Here is a 16595-nt window from a genome sequence, read left to right on the forward strand (position 1 = left end):
AAGTTGAGGGCACTTTGGATATTTCCCACTTCAACCCTTTAGACCCCACAACATAAAACCATCTTTCGAACTTCAATAGCCTACTATTCTCTATCAAATATTCCCAAATACAATCTAAAATTCTCCATCTAAGTTAATGTTAGGGTTCCAAAAGAGGTGGTCATCTAGGGTTCCAAGGGTGCTTTCTTCTAAAATTTCTTAATATTTGAGGCATGTTACTCTTCCCCTATATTTTTATTTTCTTACTAATATTATTTGGAAAAGGTTTATATGGTTTTGATTTTGGGTTTTGAACTATGGGTTGAGGATTTGGAAGATAAACCATTTAAATACTTCTTCTATGATATTTATGATATTGTTTTGCTTAAATTAATAGTTGGAAAATGCTTTGGGTGTATGGTAATGGTAGATGGATATTGGTACAATGGAATCCCTAAATAGGTAAATCATGGAAATAGGGGTACAAAGAAATCTCCAAATTAACTGGTTTGGTATGGAAATTGGTAACAACCTTAACCCACTTGCATAATTAGTTTTAGAATATGCATTATAACTTGGTTTAATTTGTCTTTGACATTAATGCATGGCTAATAGGTTAATTGGATGACAATGATCTTTAAAACCTTATAGGCTACATGAAAATCCCCCAGGTAAATTTTATAATGGAGTATGCGGGGTAAACAGAAATCCCTAAGTTTTGGCATAATGACATTGCTTGCAAGCTATAGTCGGTATGACGATACCACTTTAAAATGTCTTAATAGTTGACTCCTAGAATTGGTGGTTGGGTTATGTGTTAAATGCTTTAATTAGGAAATAATGGGGATTGTATTAGCTAGCCATGAAGGTATGAGTTCGAAGGACTAATACTGAAAACTCATATTTGCTGACATGAGGAATGGTCCTAATGACCAAGTTCTTGTGGGTTACAAGGGAATCCCCAAAGTGGACAGTCGTATTAATGTATTATGGAGGGATAAGGTTACAAGGGAATCCCCAGACATCTATGATATCTCCGATTCATAAGGCTAACATGCACTAGGGCCCATTCAGGGAGTAACACTAGACCCATATAGCCCATGGGTAGATTATGATAGTAATGCTTCACAACCTAGGTTAAGGTTTTATTGAAGTTCATGCTAAGCCAGGCTCCCTACCCCAGCATGTGTAAATGTATATGTATATGTACGTTATAATATATTACTCATTAGATGTTGTACTGGTTTAAAATATTATCATGGCATTATTTTGTTCCTCTACCCCCTGAGTTACATGTTAGCGCTCCAACTGCTAACCATATTTGGATGTTGTATGTCCATGTGATGCAAGAACTGGTCATACTTCCATATCTCTGGCTTAGTGACTTGAATTCTAGATCAGCTAGCGAGTCAGATTATGGTTTCCTTTATATTTTGACTATTCTTCATATTTGGCTTTTGGCTATTGTCTGGGTATGTCCTGACATATTATTGACATTTAGTTTTTTAGAGGATTTGATAGATTACTGTGGTTATTAGGCGGTGTAGGTCAGTTGGTTGGCTGGTCACCGGTTATCGTATGGACATGCATTAAAAATTTTCTTAAGCTATTGTACACTTTCTTGTTATATATTTGGAATTCATCCTAACTTGGGGTATGATTTATTTAGTGCGGTCAGGTGTAGAGGGGAGATATTTTGTCTATGTGGGACATGAGATACCCGTTATAGGTGGGCCCTAGTTTGGGTCGTGATAGCTATGATCCAGTGCTTATACTTGAAGGGTATGTTTGAGGGGTTTCCTACAGACGATACAAACATGCATCTTGCATATTTTACTTGAATTTGCACTTGTTATACAAATCCAAGGATGAATCAGGAGGCACTTAGACTAGGATTTCTCACTTTCTCACTTACAGGAGAAGCATCGAATATCTGGGGATAACTTCCACGAGCATCTATAACTAAATGGAATGCGTTGCAATTCTTGAACTAGTTCTTTCCTCTATCTAGGATGCTACATCTTAAGGATGAGTTTTATAATTTTAGGTAGTTGTAGGCAGAGACTATGTACAAGGCTTGGTTCAGTTTTAAGAAGAAGTTGAGTATGGTGCCCAGCCAATAAATTTTAGGGATGAGATAATTGGAGATATTCTACAGAGCCTTGACTGTGAGATCTAGAGCCATGTAAGACACTATCTCTAGAGGATATTTTATGAAATTATGTTGGGTATTAGTTTCTTATGGATCTGATCTCTCTAACTAATCAAGGGTGAAAAACTCGGGAGGCTGAGAGAAGTTCTGGCACTTATTTTGTTAGAGCTGCAACTGGCCAGAGGGTGCCTGAGTATTCTATAGCTTAAGAGATTTTGCTATTGATTGGAAAAGTAGTTTGCCAAGGTAAATTTGTAAAAGGTAAAGGCAGTAGGAGCACAGGGTTTAGCTTCCAAAGCTTATGAGTCAGAATTAGAGGAGGTGGCAAACTATTTAGATCATTAGTTGGTGGTTTTCCGAGCCCAAGGGAAAGAAAACTAAGGTTGGAGCTATTATGAAATATACAGATACCATAATAGGGAACGAAATGATGATTGGATGAAAAAGGATGACTACATAGATAAGGAAGACAGGTACATCCCACCAAGAACTCAGGATAGAGAATCTAGTATAGAGGCGATGCTAACCAAGCTGGTCTAGAGTCAAGAAAATCATGAGAACAACCTTAAGGAGATTAAGGCTTACATTTGATGGTTGAATTGAAAGGTTGAATCTCATTCCACTCATATTAATCAGTTAGAGCACTAGTTCGGGTAGATGTCAGCAACACTGAACTAGCGGTAGCCAGGTACCCTTTAGAGAAACTTATATAAAACCTAAAAATGATGATCATTTTCTTTCTATTACCACAAGGAGTGATATAAATACTATGGATCCCCCATTACCTGTTGTGGAAGTGCTAAGGTATGATAAAACTGTTGTTGATAAGAAACCTGTAGTGGAGTCAGAAAGGGTAACGAGTGGTAAAGGTAAAGTTGGTGAGAAAAAAGATAAGGGTCCAGTCATTGAGCCAAAAATAAGATAAATTTCATGACCACCCTCACCTTTTTCTCTGAGACTGAGGCAGAATACAGAGAAAGGGAAGTTCAAGCAATTCATTGATATGCTAAAAGAGTTGATCTTGAAAATTCCTCTACTTGAGGCATTAGAGCAGATGCCTAGATATGCCAGGTTTATGAAGAAATTGGTGAAAAAGAAGAAAGGGGATACTATTGAGGAGGAGGATGGATTGCACCACTGTAGTGCATTCATGACTAGGTCTCTGGGCTGAAAAAAGGGTGATCTAAGAACATTCACTAGACTATGCACTATTGGGTCATCCCGATTTGCAAGAGCCTTATATGACTTAGGAGCCAACAAAAATTTGTTGTTGTTAGTCATATTGAAGAAATTAGGATTGAGCTCTGCTGAACCAACTACGATATGGCCATTAATGGTTGACCGCACTGTGAAGTGACCTGTGGGAATTTCTTTTGATGTGATTATGAGAGTTGAAAACTTTATTTTTCTGGCAAAATTTTCCATTTTGGATGTGAGGTTGACTCCGAATTGCCCATTATATTGGGGATACCATTTGTGTACACAGGTAGAGTAATAGTTGATATGGAAAAGGGGGAGCTAAAGTTTAAAGTCAATGGTGAGGAGGTTACTTTCAATATCTAAAAACAATGAAGTAATCGACCAACACGAGGTTGATGATGATAATAGATTGTATTGATAACCTAAGAGGGTATTCCTATGAGGTATCTTGAATAATTCTTAGTTATCAATGTACCAATATCGTGATGCGATTTAAATCAAGCATTGTATGGGAGGCAACCCATGGGCTTGTTTGTAAAGTTTGAGTAACCAGGATAGCCACGTCCTGCCATGATGTTAAATCAAATGTTGGGTGGGAGAGTAACGCCCCGAGTCTGGTACCCAGAATTCCACACGATGATCATGAGCCAAGAGTACCATAAGCTAACCCATGACTGATATCTGTACCTGTACACTGCATAATATACTATATAAATGCAGAAATAAAGGCTGAAAGGCCATAACATTCAAATATTTGATAAAACATAACATCTGAAGATATGGTATATCAATACCAAAACAACAGAAATAACTGTCTGAACATGCTAGTCCAAAAGCCTCTAAACTCTCTGAATAAGGAATGATGGGACATGTCCCCAACTAACTCCAACTACTAAAATAAATTAATTAATGAGATAATAAAGTAATGGTCATATCCTCGAAGGATGAGGGCTCATAGGTAACTCTGACTGCTGAGACTGGAATGCTACTGATGCTCTAGAGCTCATGCTTCTAAACCTATGGTACAAAATACCATAGCGCAAATGCGTCAGTACAATTGAATGTACCGGTATGCATGTGAGGTAGGCTGAATGCAAAAGGTTCACATGCATGAACTATACTAACTGACTGGATAACATGAACTTGAGAATGCATACATAAATACGTAATAACTGTAACTGAGTTCAAGATAACATGATTACTGAGTCTGAGTACTAATAACATGAGATACTAAAAATTGTATAAATGAAATAACTAATATGGAACCACTGTATCTGACAGTCTAGGTTTTTATGGAACTAGCTGAGTTCCATGCTATTCTGAGTTGACTGTATCTGACAGTCCTGAATTATGTAGAACTATTTGAGTTCTATTACTGAGATTGAATAACTGTATCTGACAGGCGTGATTCTGTAACTGAAACTTTGTGATGTAGTCATCTAACCGATATGCCCCAAATAACGCAATATAGCTGAGTTGGGGTACAATCTATAACCCTAATTAGAAAGGTATCAATACAGCGCCACTGGTAAAGAAAATTTTGGAGTGACCCTCATAAAACAAGTAACTCTAGTGAGAACAGTGGGAGCCCTCATATAATAGGTTAAGACACCTCATCTACCCTCATATAACAGGCTATGATTTCTCAACCTACGCTGGCTATGTAGTTCTAGAATAAAATGATTACTTCTAAGAATCACACCCTCATATAATAGGTGGGTTCCCATCTTTAGGTTCGCACGGTGCTAATTTCTATTCCTATCTGAATAGACACTGAACATGGTTAACTGAACTGACTGGACTGAGTTAACTGATTTCCATTGACTGATGGAATACTACTGATATTATGAGTTTTGTTGAGTCATGAGACTGACTGAATACTATAGATCATGGCTTGACTAAGAGTATCTTTAAATATGACACTGATTCTAGGCACAAAGCTAAATTTTTTTGGGTACAAGTACCCCTAGGACTCGATAGAAGGAAACAGACAAAGCATGACTTTCTTGAATACACGACCAACATCACAGTCCATAATACAATAAGTTGGAGATTTCATGAAGTACAAGTTCTAAAGTACCACAATGGCTACACATATATCCATAATTCATTGTCTAAGACATTTCATCAAATACTGGACATGCATAAACTTGTACATAAATAGGGATTTCATATTACCACACTAATATGGCACTTTTCCTTCATACAAGCATTTAATCGAACACATGGGTAACATGCTTGGGATATACAATCATCAACACATCTAATAATCATGGATACATCAATCAACGTGTAAATTTAAGGGTTTATCATAAATATTATGCAAATCACCACATCTTAGGTCCAATCATTAGAATATGCAATTTCAAACATGAATCAAAACCCCATAACATCATGAGCATGAATTTTAATTCAATTTAAATCCTGAACATTCATAAATACAGAAATCTTGGATTTTGAAAAGAGATTCTTGAGCTTCATAGGTGAAAGGGATCCATGAATCAACACATGACATACCTGGGTTATGAGTTTCTTGAAGTTCTTGGACTTAAAAAACTTGGAATCTCTTAGTTTCTTTAGGAAGGGTTTGAATCTTGTTCATGGAAATTATCATTGAGCGAAATCCTAATTTTATGTTGTAAATGGATAATGAACTTATGAGCCATGATCTTATATTATTATGTATTATAAAGGGTAGTAAAAGACCAAAAATCCCTTTTTATAAATGACGTAAAATAATTGAACAAAATATGCGACCGTGGGTGCAATGGTCCATCGCTAGGTCGATGGTCTGTCAGTCTAGACCATCGCACCTGGGCAGAATAGGGGTTCACTGCCTCCCCTATGATGGCTTGGGCGACGGTCCAACGCTAGGTCGATGGTCTGTCGGCCTGAGCCATCACCCTTACGAAGAATGTAGACTCACTGTCTCAGCTGCGATGGCTTGGGTGACGGTCCATCGGCTCTCACCATCACACCTGGGTATTTTTGACTACTTTTTGTATTTCGGCAAAAACTTTCTACCCCGATATTATATTTTGACAAAATGCGTTTTGATAGAAAGCTTATTACAATTTCCCACAATATAAATAGTTGAAATTAGGGAAATTTTATCTGATTTTAATAGTAATCATTTAGGAAGTCATCAATAACTCTTCTGGTGACTAGATTTGACTTAAAGAAATATCGGGGTACTATAGGGAGGAAACGTACTATTTTAGTGTTCACTTGATTTTTTTCTTTTGTATGTTTATAGTTGATGGACTTACTCGGAATATGGTAGGATTGCTACATTCATAATTTTTAGTTAAGGGGACTTTGTGACCAACTCATCAGGGTCAAAAGTCTCACTTAGGCCAGGAAATGTTTTAAGATACTTAAAAATATGGAATTTTGAGGATACTAATGGAAATTTTGGGGTTTGGTAAATAATCCCAATTACAGAGTTGTAATTACAAGTTATAGAACCATAAATAGAAGGGCAAGCGTCAAAATGCGAAGTTCGAAGAGCAAGAAATATTGCAAAGAATTTGTCTCACTTGTGGTCTGCTCATACAGATCGCATGTAGTACATGCAGTCCGCATCTGGAAGACATAAATGGTCAAGTTTTGGGACCGAATTTAATTTAAAATTTTGGGCAAATCGATACTTAAATAAGACCTAATCCACCCCCTCTTTATATTTAAATGTATTTTAACTTATTTTAACTCGTTTTAATCCTCAAACTTTCATTCTATAAAAGAAACTCAAATTACCTCTTAAAATATAAAACTACCCACGTTCCCACACTTGAGAAAGAGTACTAACTTTTCCTAAAGTGCTAAATACAAGTTAAATCTTGGGTTTTACTTCACTTATTCATAGTTCTCTTTCGGGTTCTCAAAGAAAGGGTAACTTTCTCGGCTCCTAAAAATATTATCCTAATCTAAATGTTAAACAAGCATATTGATACATTATTTTCATGCAACATATAAAGAAGCAATTGTGCTTGTGTGTAGGATCCTTGAAGTTGCCTGAAAATGTTGATATGGGGCTTTGTTTTGAAATAAACCCTAAGATTAGGCCTTAAACGGAAGTTGAACTTGAACAAGTAGAGAAATACCAAAAGTTAGTCTTTTTAATTTGCATTAAAAATTATGATTCGTTGTATATGTGTGCATTTTGGACTTGCTGGGACTACTAATAAGTTACAGGGGTGTCAAAATTGAGGACAAATTCAAAGTTTTTGAATTCTAAGTTTTTCTTTGACTTTTGCAATCCCTCATTATTTATTAAATACTAACACTTGGTTTTTTAAGAAACAGATAGCACCAAATCTATGAAGAAGAAACATCTATGAGATGGGACAAATCCCCTAAGCCTAGTGGCTTGGTGGAGAAGAACCTTATTACACAGATTAGAGCAGCAATAGCTGAGGTGACATGCGGAGTGACTAAAGGTTAGGTACGCCAGATAGCTGAGACTATTATTTTGGGCACTATGGGAGAGCCACTGCCTAAGCAATCACTATGGGGTAGAAGGCCATCTTTTACTCAGGCTAGGTCTTAGACTGAGGCTATTCAGACTGTCAATGCTGCCCAGGGAGCTGCTCAGATTGCTAGTTTGATAGCTGGGTATGATATTGATTTTGTTACCATCCTGCGACATGAGATTCGTGATAAAGCCTTTATGGAGTCAATGAATTTTCTATTTCTTGTCTTATTTTGAGATTGTATGATAATATTGGTGTACTAGCGATACCACGAATTAATCAGAGAGTAAAGGTGACAACTACTACATAGAGAAATATGATGAAGGATCCTACATACCCAGCTATTCCAAAGAGACCTGATAGGCCTATTAAATGACCTCTTCCCTAGTCTGAAGGGCCCATAAGTACCTATAGATCCTAGCAAGATATAGGGAGAGAATGCAGGAGTAGGTATGAATTTTATGATAGGGGAGAAAATAGAAGTCCCCGAGGTTAGTACGTAGGGTGAGGGGACCCCAGCAACATCTACATTGGCCTTAGATTCTACCTCAGATCCGATTAGCGTATCTTCAGGGCCTACTCGCTCATCCACTTCAGCTGCTACATTAGGTATGGTGTTAGTTTCTCATGCATTATTATAGATCATAGTGGATAGTGAGAGTGCCACCACCAGATGATTAGAGAATGTAGAGATAGAGATGGCTACTTTATATGAGAAGATCTGGCCATGGGTATGGGACATAGTAAAGTCGATAGTGGCTCGATGGGAGTTTGCACAGATAGCTACTATGTCACAGCTACATGCTAATCTACATACATGTATTAATTCTTTTAAGAGATATATAGAAGACAGATTCATAGCAATTGAGACACCGAATCTCAGAGAAACTAGAGAGGAAATGGATTCACATAGATCCAAGGTAAGCTCATTTACTAAGAGCCATACATCAGCTATCCTTTTATTTATACCCCTAATTGTATAGTCGATACCTTCTCCAAGAATCAGATATTTTGACCTATTTATAGATGATGATAAGGTGGTTCCTATTATTTGGACTTGGAGAGGTCAATTGCAGGATCCAGATATGCAATATAAGAAAGCCATGTAAAAGAACACCTATGATTCTCATGAGAAAACATTTTTTTAAAGGCAGAGACATGATAAATTAGTAGTGGTGCCTCCTCTAGCAATGCACCACCATTACTACCACCTCAGCAAATGGTTATAAACCCATCTAGGGATGTTGATGACACAGATGCTTAATGCATCCCAAGTATATCCTCATTCCCTTTGTTTTATATTATTTTAGTGCATTGAGGATAGTGTGAAATCTTTTAGTTGGGGTGAGGTATACCATAGTTGTCTCAGATTTTTATTGTCGTGCTTCTTTTCTATTGTTCATTGTATGGTAGTAAAACCGGCAGTCTAGGTTAAAATTTGTATTGTATTGTGTTTATTTCATATTGTGTTGTATTTTTATGTAATTAGGAGATTCTTAAGTATTTAGGATAGATGTAATATTTTGATTGAATTTTGAAAAAATGATACCCCTCTAAAATTTGGTTTTACAACTATTTAAATAAAAATAGAAGTGAGTAGTGTGGATCTTGTTATGGCATTAGGATTAGGGACTTGATAATTAGTGCTAATAATTTCATGAACCAGATAGGTATTATCTTGCAATATTGACTTTGTGCCATGTGTGTGTGAGATACTACTTTGTTCACTTTGTGTGTTAAATCCATAACATGCATGGTTAATCTTGCCTAGGTTAGTCCACTTTTAGCCTGAATGACCTTCCATGTGTGAATTCTACCCCTTGATCCCTAAGTTTGAACCTTATAGACTATTTTTCTTATTTTACCTTTCACCTACTCATTTCTGTTGCAATAGCCTATTTTGGCCCATTTCTCCTTGGACATTATGCACCTTAACTCACGCAAATTGCCTAAGTTAAGGGTGACTATCATAAGGGTGTGTGATACAAAATGGGTATGTAGAAGGGTGAAATAAGAAGAAAAAGACAGTAGAACTGGGTATGTAGAAAAAGAAAAGAAAAAGAAAAAAAGAGAAAAATTATGAAAAAGTGAGAAAAAAAGGAATAATAAAACCACACCCAACCTGAATGTGTAATAAAACAAGAGCGGAGAAATAAAGATGGAATAAAAATAAAGATGGTTAAGGAGTGGACCCCAAAGTTAGTGTATTTCCAAGGAGAATTAGTCACTAGATATCTATATGATCCATACCATCCCCCCAAGCCTACATTACAGGCCGAGAAAAGTCCTATAGTGATCCCAACTGGATTGTTTAAAAGCTAATGTAAAGAAAATAAGGGAAAGTCTATAGTACTTGATGCACACTAATTGAAACTTCTTTTTTGAGTATGAGAGTCTCTTAACTATCCTTGCATTGTCATTTAGTATTTCAAATGAGTGAGTGAAAATTCTTTGTTGTTAGGTCACATAGGTCATATTCCTAGCTGCTTACTTCTTTTGGGTAGTGTAAATTGTATATACATGTAAGATTATCTATTGCTAATGTAATAACATATCTTGATCCCATTGTGTCATGTTGACGTGCTTCATGGCCATACATAGTTGATTTTAAAAGGTTGAGATAGGAGAAGGTATTATTCTTTGATCTTAAAGTGTTAATTGACTGCCTTGCATAACTAAGATTATCAGTTAAATGATCTAAGTTCAGGGTATTGATGTGTTATAGAAATCTAGCACTTTCGATGCTTAAAATAATAAAAATATGCAAGTTTCTTAGGTTGTTTTGTTAGAAATGATGTGTTTTAGGTATGTTTTACTGGAAACTAGCTTTTGGATGCTAAGTTCAAGAATAAGATGGGAAATGGAGTTTTTGGCTACTTACTTGAGGAATTTTTGGGCATTTATGGATTTTACCAGATGTGTGTGACCAAAGCATGTACCATAAGTTGAAGTCCAGAAGTTTTGTTTTAGGAATTTGAAGACCTGATACCTACCTATGTCTACATATGGACCGCATGTATCACTTATGGTCCGTATGTGCTAAGGTAAATACCAGAATTGAAGATCTAGAGAGTCCAAGAGTTGAAGAAAAACTTTTGGAACTTACCTATGTCTATATACGGACTACATGTAGTACTTGTGGACCGCATATGGGTAAGTTAAGTACCATAAGTCCAAAATCTAGAAAGAAAATAGTGCAGGAAAATTTTTTGGTACTTACCTGGGTCTACATGCGGATCACATATGGTACTTTCGAACAGCATGTGGCCCAAGTAAGTGGCCACCAACCCTTATTCCTTTTTTATTTGGACTTTGATTTTAGGGTTTCCTCATGTATTATAAATACATTTTATGTGTTATTTATTAGAGTTTACACACCCTTGATACTCATAAATATATATTTGATTCTAAGATCCATCTTTGATCTTGGAATTATTTTGTATTAATTTTGGTTGTTAAATTGAGTTAAAGTTTTTGTTTTTTTAGTTTTTGATTATCATGGTGAATGTCTAATGTCTTCAAATATGAATTATTTTAATCATCGCACAAAAATGAGTGGCTAATCTCCCTTAGCTAGGGTTGTGGGAACCCTGGCTACATAATGAAATAGAGAAAGTATTCAATCCTTTTAGAGTATTGTTGTTGTATGTATTAGGGTTTCCTTCACTTTGATTGATTTATTAATGGGTTCATACATTAGGATCTATACTATATTCACTATGAACTTGAGAGAGAGGTAAAGATTGGGAAAATGGAATCAAAACAGCAATTTGGGGTTAATTGTCTAAATAGTCTAACTTGTACTATCTTTTTAAGCTAGTTAAGTCCTATCTAATCATCTTAAGACCAAGAGGAGATAGTTGTAACTTGGGTCCAAGGTAAGGCTTAGTAATGCGACACTCTGAGACCTTAAGAAGATGAGTGAAATTTACCAAATAGTGTCGAGAGGAAGTTATTGATACCTATTTTACTAGACACTATATGTGCAGCAGCTTGATAGTTAGATTGAGCATGAGAATCTTACTAAGTTAGAAGCTAGGGGGAACATATCCCTAGCATTTGTGTACGACTGAATTATAACAAGAGTTAATATTAGTTATTTATTTGATATAGTAACTACAAACCCCTCATTTACTTTTCCAGTTATGCTCGTTAATTGCAGCAGTTAAGAACACGATTCCATGTATTCCCTTAGGATTTGACCCCAACCTTGGTTGGGTTACTATATTTGACAGCAATCGCATAATCTTCAGGCTGAAAGTGTATCTTGGGCGTGATTAGTTATCCATATAATTAGTGTGGTATCCAAACTATAGAAAGGGATGGCAACAAAGACAACTAATATGGAGGACAGGTTGGTAGAAATAGTGCTCATGATGGTAAAAGTGGCGGTTAAAGGGGTGATAAGGCTCATCTTTATATTGTTTTGGATCATCCTAAAGTTGAAGCTTTAGATGTTGTGATTATAGGTACTATTCTTATTGTGATATTATGGATTCCTTATTATTTGATTCTATTTCCACTTTGTTTTATGTGATTGTGAAATATGTCTTAGGTTTAGACTTAGGTTGTGAATATCTTGATGCTTCTATGCATTCTTCCATGCTAGTTAGGGTGCTTGTTTGTAGTTATTAGGTGTATCATGTGTGAACTGTGAAGTTTATGGATTTTAAGACCTTGAAATATAGTCTATATGGAGGAATTCGGTTATCTTGAAAAACTTAGTTATTCTAGACTTGATTATCTCCTTATAATGCTATTCTTGATTGTTATACAAATTCTATTACTATAGTGATTCCTAGGATAGATAAATTAGAGTGTGAAAGTATTTTTTAATTCTAATCTTGTGAGGATTGTGTCAGCGATTCATGACTAGAAATAAGTTAAGAGGGAATAAAGGGCATTTTTAGCCCATCTTTGGGAAGACAAATCTATAGTTCTTCCTATAGCGTCAATCCTAAAGTGTGTGTGTTATTTTGAAAGTTGTTTACTAATGACCTTCTAGGTTTTCTCTAGATCAAGAGGTTAATATCTGTATATATTTTTTGCCTGGAACTAGACCAAACTCTGTTCAACCTTATTGTATGGCACCAATAGAGTTGAGGGGTCAAAATAGTAGTCACAGTAATTGTTAGAAAAGGGATTTATTCTCCTAAGTATCCTTAGGGTGCACCTATTTTATTTATGAAAATAAATAATGATGGCAAAAGGATGTGCATTGACTTTCATTAGTTGAATAATTTAGCCAAAATCCCTTACCTAGAATAGATGACTTGTTGTGGGGAGCTACAGTATTATCCAAAATAGATTTGATATAAGGCTACCATCAGCTCAAGATCAGGAATAAGGATATCCCAAATCTCAGAACTTTGTTGACGTCCTCCTTAATCTTGAGCTAATGGTAGCCTGGTCTCAAATCTATTTTAGCGCTATGAGTTTCTATCAATGTTGTTTTGTTTGATTAATGGCTCGACTACTTTTATGAGTTTAATGAATGGTTGGTTTAAGTCGTTCTTGGATTTTTTTCATAATTGTGTTCATTGATGACGTATTAGTTTACTCTAAAAGTGAAGAAAATGTTGAAGCTCACTTGCAAACAGTGTTGGGGTGCTTAATAAGTAGAAACTATATGCTAAATATTCTAAATATAAGTTTTGGTCGTCCTTGGTGTCTTTTTTGAGGCACATAGTTTCTAAGAAAGGGTTTATGGTAGATGCACAGAAAAGAGAACTTGTTAGGAATTGGGCTAGGCCAATGAATGTGATAGAAATTTAAAGTTTTAAGGGGTTTGCCATTTATTATCTTGGATTTGTTAAGGGGTTTGTTTTCATTGCTTCGCAAATGACCCACCTTACTCAGAAGAAAATTCCATTTGTGGGAGATGACAAGTGAGAGGAAAGCTTCCAAACTCTTAAAACTTTGTTTGCTTTGGATCCAGTTATGACTTTTCTTGTTAAAGGTAAGGATTTCATATACATTATGATGCCTCATGGTTAGCTTGAAATATGGTTTTGATGTAGGATCTGAATATGATTGCTTATGCTTAGAGGCAACTGAAGCCTTATGAGGAAAACTACCCCACACATGATTTAGAATTAGAAGCCATGGTGTTTACTTTGAAGATTTAGAGACACTACCTCTGTACGGTGAAATATAAATTGTACACCAACCACCATAGCTTTCAGCATATGTTCAAACTAGATGGATTTAAACCTAAGAGAGAAGGTGGATGGAGATGATTAAAGACTCTGACATATTAATTCTACATCACTCGGGTAAGGCCAATGTGGTGGCAGATACGCTAAGACGTAAACTACTACGCATGGAAAGTTTAGTACGGTTGAAGTATCAAGGGACTCTTTTCAAAGAAAGTTATAGTCTTTGGCTAATGGTTTTTGAGATTGCAGGCACTTGAAGAGGAAAGGTGTTAGCATGAAACACTCTAGATTTTTGGCCCTTTGAAATTTCCTAAGCTTTGAGCTCTCTTCCTTGTTATTAATTTTAACCATACGAGTTGTATGGTGTCTTGATAGGTTGGGTGACCCTAGTCTTAGGGTATCCAGTAGATGGTTGTTGGGTTTTTTTTCCTTGGTTATGACTTAGTGGTAATGTGTCATTAAAGGTGGTGATGAGTCATTAGGATAAACCTTAACCAAATTAGTAACTTAGTGGCTTGACTTTTTTTTGAGTATGAGTGGCGTAGTAGGAGCTGTAAGGATAGATTATGAGTCATAAGGTGAAGTCATACGTTGTCCAGTGTCTGACCTATTTGGGTACTGTGTTGGCAAAAACTAAACTCTATGAGTTGTTGATCAAGTTACGAGTGGGATCACAGAGTCGTAAGGTTTGCAGTATTTAGGTGTCCAACTCATAGTCTATGATACGACTCAAGGTTACGAGTCGTATGACGTGGTGATACATCAATGGGTCGACTAGAAATCAAGGGCATCTTTTTATAGTTTTTAAGTTGGGGGCATTATCGATATTTCCAACTTTAAGTCCCTTTGGTACCATGACTTAAATTATTCCTTGGGACTTCATTAACACATCATTCTCTATAAAACACTTCAAAAGTCTCTCTCAAACTTTTTGTTCAAGCTGAGGGTGGGGTTTCAAAGAAAGTGATCATATAGGTTTTAAGGGTGCAATCTCTTCCAAATTTCTAGGTATCTCAGGCATGTAACTCCTCCCTCATTGTTATTTTACTTAAAGAACTTGTTTTAATGTATGGCTTGCATGGTATTGTTATGGTTTTGAAATAAAGGTTGTGGGTCTTTGAATGCTTAATGTTGAATGATGTTTTTCCATGGTTTAATTGTGGTCTTCCATGTTTTAATTATGGTTTTGAACATGTGAGAGCATGGGTATGGTGGTAGAATGTGATAATGGTAACATTCTATAAACTTTTGACTTTTGAAGTGGTTATGCCCCAAATCTCGTATGGTAAATTTGGTTTGTAGTTATGAGAAAGGTGCGAATTTTAACTAGGGGTACAATGGAATCCCCAAAGTATTGGTTTGACTTATTTCTTAAAACTAATGCATGGTATAAATGGTTAAGGATGGTTTTGAAAACTTTGTGGGGTACACGGGAATCTCCCAAGTGATTATATAATGAAAACCTTATGAGATACATGGAAATCCCCCAAGTGATTTTAATAATGGAGTCTGTGGGGTACATGAATATCCCCTAAGTGTCAGCTAATGACATTTCTTGCAAGCTATATTCGGTATGATGATACCATTTAATAATGTCTTAATAATTGACTCCTGGAATTGGTGGTCTGGTTGTGTGCTAAATGTTTTTATTGGGCAATAATAAGGATTCTGATAGTTAGTCGTGAAGGTGTGATTCCGAAGGACGAACACTAGAAACTCATGTTTGCCGACAAGAGGGATGGTATTGATGACCTTGAACTTATGGGGTATAAATGAATCCCCTATGTCTATAAACGAATATATGTATTATAGAGGGAGAAGGGTACAAGGGAATCCCCGGTCATTTATGGTATCTCCAGTTTATGCGGCTACAAACACAAGGCCCGTTCAAGGGATAACACTGGACCCATATATCCCGCAGGTGGAACTATGACGGAATGCTACACTATCCAGGTTAAGGTTTTAAAATAGATGCTAAACCTTGTTCCCTATTCCATCATGGTATATAGGTATATATGTATTTGCATATGGTTTATATGCATTGGTTTGACTTTGTTTGGATTAATGGAATTACTTTATCTTTGTACCCTAGTTAAATGCTAGAGTTCACCCTGCTAACCACTTTCAAACATTGTATCCCCACACAATGCAGGAACTGGTCATACTACTATTCCTCCTACTCAGTGACTTGGTAATTCGGGGATAGTTGTTAAGTCATACTAAAGTGATGAGCTTCCTACTCTGAAAGACCCCGTTTCATAATATAGACTTATTTATGTCATTATTATTCTTTGGTTTTGGTTTTTGGATATGGTCAGGGGCATGTCCCGACTGGATATTCTTTGGTTCTAACTAGAGGCTTTATTAGACTACTATGGGCATGGGCAGTGCCAGTATTAGTGTTAACATTGGTATTGGTATTGGAATTGGGAGTGGCATTAGATGGTTAATTGTTTATGGATTTCGATTTTTATTATAGAAGTGTTATCATGTCTTCAAATTAATACTATTTTAGCTTGTTATATGTTCGAAATTTATCTGATATGGGTTGAAGGTTGGTTAATATTTTGGGTATTGGGGGTGATATTCGGTCCTGGTTGGACTTGAGATACCCGACACGGTCAGGCCCTGGTT

This window comes from Capsicum annuum, chromosome 4 (genome assembly GCF_002878395.1).
Source record: "Capsicum annuum cultivar UCD-10X-F1 chromosome 4, UCD10Xv1.1, whole genome shotgun sequence".
Taxonomy (NCBI): domain Eukaryota; kingdom Viridiplantae; phylum Streptophyta; class Magnoliopsida; order Solanales; family Solanaceae; genus Capsicum; species Capsicum annuum.